Source organism: Sinocyclocheilus rhinocerous, unplaced genomic scaffold (genome assembly GCF_001515625.1).
Source record: "Sinocyclocheilus rhinocerous isolate Xijiao unplaced genomic scaffold, SAMN03320098_v1.1 scaffold2322, whole genome shotgun sequence".
Classification (NCBI taxonomy): domain Eukaryota; kingdom Metazoa; phylum Chordata; class Actinopteri; order Cypriniformes; family Cyprinidae; genus Sinocyclocheilus; species Sinocyclocheilus rhinocerous.
The window spans coordinates 313,486-321,182 of record NW_015663225.1 but is presented as its reverse complement, the minus strand read 5'-3'; positions in this window follow the sequence as shown (position 1 = coordinate 321,182).

The following is a 7,697-nucleotide window of genomic DNA, read 5'->3' as shown; positions in this document are numbered from 1 at the left end:
TGCTGGTATTGCTGTAGAACCTCCAGAGGTGGCGGCATCCGCTGCAGAACCTCCAGAGGTGTCAGTGGTATCCATTTATGAACTCTCTGCCTGCCCAGCCATGGCCAAGGAGGCCGTTTATGAGTTCTCCGTCTGTCCTGTCATGGTCAAAGTGACCGTTGCTGAACTCCATACCTGTCCTGTTAAGGTGAATGTTAATGAACTCTCCCTGTTTCCTGCTGATATTGCTGTAGAACCTCCAGAGGTGGCGACATCCGCTGCAGAACCTCCAGAGGTGTCAGTAGTATCCACTCTCGTCCTGTTCTGTTCCGGCCAAGGAGGCCGTCTGTGAACTCCTGTGCCTGTCTTGTCAAGGCTATGGAGGCCGTTTGTGAACTCTCTGCCCATCCTGTCATGGCTATGGAGGCCGTTTGTGAACTCTCTGCCTGTCCTGTCACGGCTATGGAGGCCATCTGTGAACTCTCTGCCTGTCCTGTCAAGGCTACGGAGGCCATTTATGAACTTTTATCCTGCTCTGAACCGGCCGAGGAGGCCATCTCTGAACTCTCGTCCTGTTCTATATCAGACATGGAGGCGGATTGTGATCTGTCTGTCCATCTAGATGCTGATTTTGAACTCTCTGTCTTGTCAGTTTCTGTCAATCAGTCTGATCATGAACCGTCAGTCTGTCCTAGATCAACCTATGAATCAGTTTTTGGGGGGCGCTATGTCACGAATCCAGTCCATGGACTTTCATCCAGTGAACACAAGAGGTCGCTCTCTCACCATATTGACAATCACTCCACATAGACTGTCACACATCACTATGGACTACATCTCCCATGCTCCACTGCACTGATTGCGCACTCACCTGCATCCAATAACTCACACTATATAACACTCACTCTGATCCTGCTCTAGTCGCCGAGTATTGTTTGCGTTTATCACTCTCCTAGTGGTAGCACATTACGAAGCCAGTTTCCTGCCCTAGTTTCTAGTTCTATGTCAATTTCTTAATCATCAGAAGAGTTGATTTGCTGCAGACTCAGGTGCATCACTTCATAGTTAAACATAAACTCTGAATCAATCCCCAAGTAGAGAGAATGTTTATTGCAAGCATTGTGTTCCTGTTAAACCTGATCCAAATTAGGTTGGAATTGTTTAGTTATGTCAACTTTATATTCTGTCTTCAACTAGCTTTGTGTGACAGGCCACAGTTGTACTTTGCATTGCTCTACTGTGGAAATCCGATGGTGTATGTGTAGCGTTTGGACCAATCAGACAGACATTTATTTGTTATATTCAACAAATAATCCCTAACACCCCTCACCACACCAACAAGCCAACTATGAGGGTCCATGGACCCTTTCCCCGAAATGCAACAAACACCTCAAAAGGAGGAACAGGCCTCTGGTTCCATAGCACCCAAAGACAAATCATCTGATAACACTGGTTTTATTGCTCAAAGGAATGCGGGCAGAGCAACTCTTACTCCATTTCCCATAGGAAAGACACATAATGCCCATAAAAATGGACTCTTCTCTAATTAATTCATAGAAAAACCTTTCTGTGAATGAACACATCCTCAGGTCATTGTGTGTATTATTACTGTTCTTGTACATTGTATTTTGTATTGTATACTGTTTTATGGATGTGTTATGATAGATCACTAGTTAATATAACCTCACCTATACCATGTTTGGTATCTATGAGTTTGTATTTTGATGATCTAAATGAGAGTATATAATATATGTTGATACCCATGCAACATGTTAGTGTTCTAAGAATCTTTAATAGTTTTTGCATCAGCACTCAATCCAGTTACATATGCAAAATACCATGCTCGAAGACAAAGAGTCCATCTGGAAGAAAACTCTCCCGACCACCACGTAGTCAGAATAACATCTTTGGAGTTCATCAACCTTCAAACCCGGAAGAACGTGATCGCGATTGCAACACCACCGAACCTTCAAACCATCAAGACTTTCATCCGAGACTGCATCTGGACGCTAATTCAACAGCCAAGTCAATGCAAGTATCGTACATTTAACTACACAAAATGAAAGGTTTAGTATAAGCTGTAGACCCCGTTGTAAAACGGTGCTGATGGTTTGACTCAGGTGGTTAACTGACTCCTTTTCATTGCTTCATTCCCTGTTTCTCTAACGGTTTTATTCATTCAGTCTTATTTGCCCTTCCCCATGTATGAGTGATTGTATGCTTGTTCGTTTGTTAGGCTAGTTTGTGTTAGTGTTTAGTTAATAAAACTTGTGTGCAAAAATAACATGAGTTTCTGATTATGTTACTGCTTGTAAATCAATGTCCCTTTTACGATCCGATCTTGTTACATGCTCTTATGCAATAATACTGTAAGAAAATATTTTCTGTGGCCAAAACTACTTGTAGTTGATACAAAACTACACTGAATGTTCGCTGGATGAACAGACTGGTTGATTGTAATATTAATTATTTTTCAATGCTATAATGATTTTATTTCATTTATTTACCTTTGTTTAGCTTAAATGTACCAATTCAGCTAAGTTGATTTTAATTAAATCTGAAATTAAATCAATTTGTTTATGTACTTTTCCTTTTAGTTTCCTAAAGCTATTAGGAAATTTTCATTTTAATTTTACCTTATTTTATTTCATTTGACCATCACCATCTTCCCTCTCGGTATAGGATTATAGCAGTTCTAGCAACTGTTGTTTCCTTAATGAGCCGTACAGGTTATTAGTAGCCCTAATTGCCATCTCTTCTATAACCCTCCTTACTCCTCAGCCCCAGGCCTATTACATGAGGTACAGTTACCATTCACCATGCTGTAGGCCCCCGAGAAGACTAGAAACACTTCCTATGGTTTCTGTTTATTTACCCTCAGGTGTTTGATGTGTCCCTGTTAGCTTAGCTGCAGTCTCCCTAGGTTTTAGGATCCTGCTGCAGCATTCCATTCAACAAGTGACAACTGCTTAGGCATATCTCCTAGCTTAAGTTAAATAAGGAAAGCCCCTCCTTCTCCCTCTCTCATTCTGATTTTATTTCAGTTTTGTTTTATTTGATACCCAACTTGTGAACCATCAGTGCTTTGAGTAATAGCGTGACCCCACATAAAGCCCGGTCATTAGCTGACCCCTGCTTACAGCCCCATCAACAAAGTTACTCAAACCCTCTATTTGTGTTCACCAGCACAAAAATTTAGCACCTTACCTCACTAGCTGACCCTCACTAGCTATTCACACCTTACACGACCTATACAGCCATTCCCCATACAGATAGCTTACCACCCCTGTCCGTACTTGAATTTGCCTTCTGCCTCTCTCTCAAGTTCCCACAAGTGAGCCAGCATGTCTCAGACATTCAGCTCTGCCACCCAACAGGTCCACTTAGTGACCCAGCAGAGCACTGTGATGGACATCCTTCAGCCCAAAGCAGTCAACAACCTGCAACAGCAGAGAAAGGAACAGCGAGACTGTGACACAAGTGGACACCTGACACCAAGCCAGAATCGCCAGCAGCTGACCTGCATTATCATCTCCTTGGCCCACACCCTCGAGGGCCTCAGACAGGAGGTAAATGAACTCAAGCTACAAGTCACCGAGTTACAAAAGGAACTGACACCCGCTCAGCGAGAGAAGGCACTGGACAGACACAAGGACCCTGACAGAATGGCACAACAGAAGGAAATCATCAGTCTTCAGGAGGCTGGACACAGAGCACAGCTAGAAAAAGCCATCAGACAGGACTTGGAAAGAGAACGGTTTCACACAATGTCACTATTAAAAACAGCGTATGTGGAACTTAATGAGAGAGACACTATAGCTGAGGCCTTAGTAGGCCATCTGCATGCAGCCAGAGATGAAGTCCCAACCCTGACTCAGCAATTCTGCAACATTATAGAGGATCTTGACATGGTTCAGAAAGCACTGAAACAGTCCTGTGAGGGGGCTCCCCTCTTTGTATCTGTGTACACCCCCTCACACCTGTACACAGATACAAAGGGGGGAGCCAAAGCCTTCTGCTTGGCACTTCACAAGTCAATTTCCTGAACTCTTCTGTAGCTGCAGAAGGAAAAGGATTCATTCAAGCAAGCCCTTAAACAGCACATAGAGTCACAAGTCAATTTCCTGAACTCTTCTGTAGCTGCAGAAGGAAAAGGATTCATTCAAGCAAGCCCTTAAACAGCACATAGAGAAACATCCCAACCTTCACACCAGATCTTGCAGGAGACCAAGACGTCCACACCTACCTGCGAGACATTGACTTTCACCTGCAGTCTTGGACCAGTGTGAACCACCAAGATAGACTCTATCTGCTCTGGATCACCTCTAGCCCAGAGGTGCGACGCTTCCTGGCTCAACATCCAGGACACATCCATTTGGGGCCGGCATTAAACTCCCCATACTCCCCATGACAGAACCGTTATCATGGCAACAGACCCAGGTTCCAGACCAACCACTGGGAGAAGCCATGGAAAAGGGCATTCTCACCCTGCGAACACCACAGGATGCTAAACAGCAGTCCACCACAACATCCTCATCCACACCCTTCACGCAGGTGCCAAACGGAGGCTGCACGAGGACAACTGGACACGCCTACTTCTGAGTTACAGGAGCTGCTGAGACTAGCAAAAGAACTCCTTGAACAAAACTCAACCGAGGAGTATTGGGAAGGGCAAACCTCTAAATCCTTGCCCAAAGCAACACAGCATCAGACCCCTCCATAGGAGGAGCATCCCGTAAACCAATCAACAGCCCACGAGCAGCCAGACAACATTGGATGGAGCAACAGGCCCACATGCCCAACAGCGAAAGCTCTCTCAACACAACTCAGGCAAGCTCAACTACCTGTCCTCTCATAAGTGAGAGTCCAACCCAGATGTTCCAAACTGCAGGTACCAAGGATAGCCTACTGGCTAACAACAAGGGTAATGAGGAAAAACTAGTACAGGACACAACTGAAATAGAAAATGATGTTGTTGGTAATCTTGTGGACGTAGAAACGTCTAGACTCTAGAGACATTGATATGACGGATGATGACAGTCTTTTTAAAACACCAACACTGAAAAGAAAAACTACTGGGAAGAGAAGGGGGAAAAAGCAAGGAAAGAACAGGTTCAGGAAAAACAGATGAAAGAGAAGATGGATCGTGGAGTTGTATCTGATCATAGTAATTCTGATGAGTCATTAACGGAGAGTGAGTGTGAATCGGTGAGCTCAGTTGATTCAGTTTCACTTAGGAGATCTGAAAGGAATGCCTATACCCTTGAAAAGATTAAAGCTTTTCTGCAAAGTACAAAAGGAATGAAGGGAGTTCAAGTAGAGGATTTCTTTCCTTATTTGGAATTGTTTATAGAGTCAGCAAGAGTGTCAATGAAAGAAAAAGGGATGGAGGGTCTCACAGAACAAGAAATATACAGGCTGAAGAAAATTGTTCAGAAGTTGAGATCAACTATTTTGAATGATGAAAAAGCAATGCTATAATCTTTCTTTTTCCTTTGTTAATTTTTTGTTTTTGTTTTGCTCAGTCTCTTTTTTTATTCATTTATTCATGAGTAATTTAAGGCTGGGCAGTTTGAACATAAATGGTGCAAGGGATCATAGAAAAAGAGCAATGCTGTTTGAATTGATAAAGCAAAAAAATATTGGTGTCATGTTTGTTCAGGAGACTCATACTGATGTGCAGAATGAAAGTGCATGGAAAATGGAGTGGGAAGGAGAGGTGATTATGAGTCATAAAACTAATATCAGTGGAGGTGTAGCCATTTTATTAAGGAAAAATATAATTCCAGTTTCTTTTGAAGTGGAAAATGTATTTGAGGGACAGTTGTTGAAATTACGAGCTGAATTTGAAAATTTTACTTTTGTATTTATAAATATGTATGCACCGGTTCTGGGAGGTGAAATTGTTTTGTTTTTAAATAAAGCTAAAGATGTAGTAGAAAATTGCAAACCTGAAGAGTATCTATTTATTGGGGGTGATTTTAATTGTACAGAAAACGATAGCGTTGATAGGAATCATAAAGAACCTCATATGGAATCACAACGTGTTTTGCGACAAATTACAAAAGAACATGATCTGTATGATATTTGGAGAGTGTTGAATAGAACACAGAGGCAGTATACATGGACATAAGTGAGAGAATATCATGTAACAATGGCTAGACTAGACAGGTGGTATTGTTTTAAACATCATTTTAATACTATCAAGTTTTGTGCAATTTCACCTGTAGGCTTTTCAGATCATTGTTTGGTCAGCTGTAATGTTTTTATCAATAATGTTAAGCCAAGAAGTACTTATTGGCATTTTAATACTGGTCTATTGCAAGATCTTTGTTTTTGTGAGGTGTTTAATTTTTTTTGGAAAAAATTTAAGAATAGGAAGTCATCTTTTGATTCTCTACAACAATGGTGGGATAATGGAAAAACACAGATACAGCAACTGTACCGTATGTATACTCTCAATGCTTCTAGAAACATTTCCCAAATGTTGGAAGATCTAGAGAGAGGAATATTAGAAATACAAAATTCTTTGGAATCTGTAGGAGACTGAGAACGTATTAAGGTTCTCAAAAATAAAAATAAAGTTTTAGATGATTTGTTAGGTATTAGGGCACAGGGTGCTCTGGTACGATCAAGGTTTCAAAGTGCAGTACAAATGGATGGTCCAACCAAGTTTTTCTTTGGACTTGAAAAAAAGAATGGCCTAAATAGAATTATGCATTCTTTGTTATCAGAATCTGGCACAGAAATTACAGAGCCTAAGGAAATTAGGAAAAGAGCAGTGGCATTTTATTCAGAGCTGTACAGGAGTGAATACACGGAGGTGGAAGAGATACCCAGTTGCTTTTATGAGGGTCTACCTAAAGTTCCAGAAGGAGCAAATGCTGAACTGGAAAACCCTTTTACGAAAGGTGAATTGTATGATGCCCTAAAGAGTATGGAGTGTGGGAAAGCTCCGGGGATTGATGGTATCCCTGTTGAGTTTTATAAGTCACTCTGGGCTGTGTTTAGGGGATGATCTGCTAGAGATGCTCAATGACAGCTTGACCAGAGGGTTGCTGCCTATGAGCTGCAGAAGAGCAGTAATCACCCTTTTACCGAAGAAAGGTGACCTCAGAAACATAAAAAACAGGTGACCTGTGTCACTCCTATGCTCTGATTTTAAGATTTTATCCAAAGCCTTGGCAGTTAGATTAAAAGAGGCGATTGGTTGGGTCATCCATGTGGACCAGACATACTGTGTACCTAATAGATCTATTTTTGATAATATTTATTTAATTAGAGACATTATAGATATCTCTAGATCATTGGGTTTAAACGTTGGTCTCATTTCCTTGGACCAAGAAAAAGCTTTTGACCGGGTTGAGCATAACTACCTCTGGCAGACGCTAAGAGAGTTTGGTTTCAGTCCGAGTTTTATTAAAATTATTGGGGTGTTGTATAGGAACATTGAGAGTGTACTTAAAATTAGAGCCCTGCACGGGCCTCAAATTTAGGCCCTAGCCTGGCCCTGGCCCGAGACGCTCAGGCCCTAGCCCGGCCCGTTTCCGACAGCTTATCAGAATTACCGGCCCGAGCCCGACCCAAGCGCGTCTTTTTTCCCCTTCTCCCAAAACAGCTTATACTACTGTTTCAGCTATTAAAATAGTTCAGTTTTGTATGTAATGTCAAAGTGATTATATTTAGTTTAGTTTTTTTATTAAGTTAATTTAGAAAAA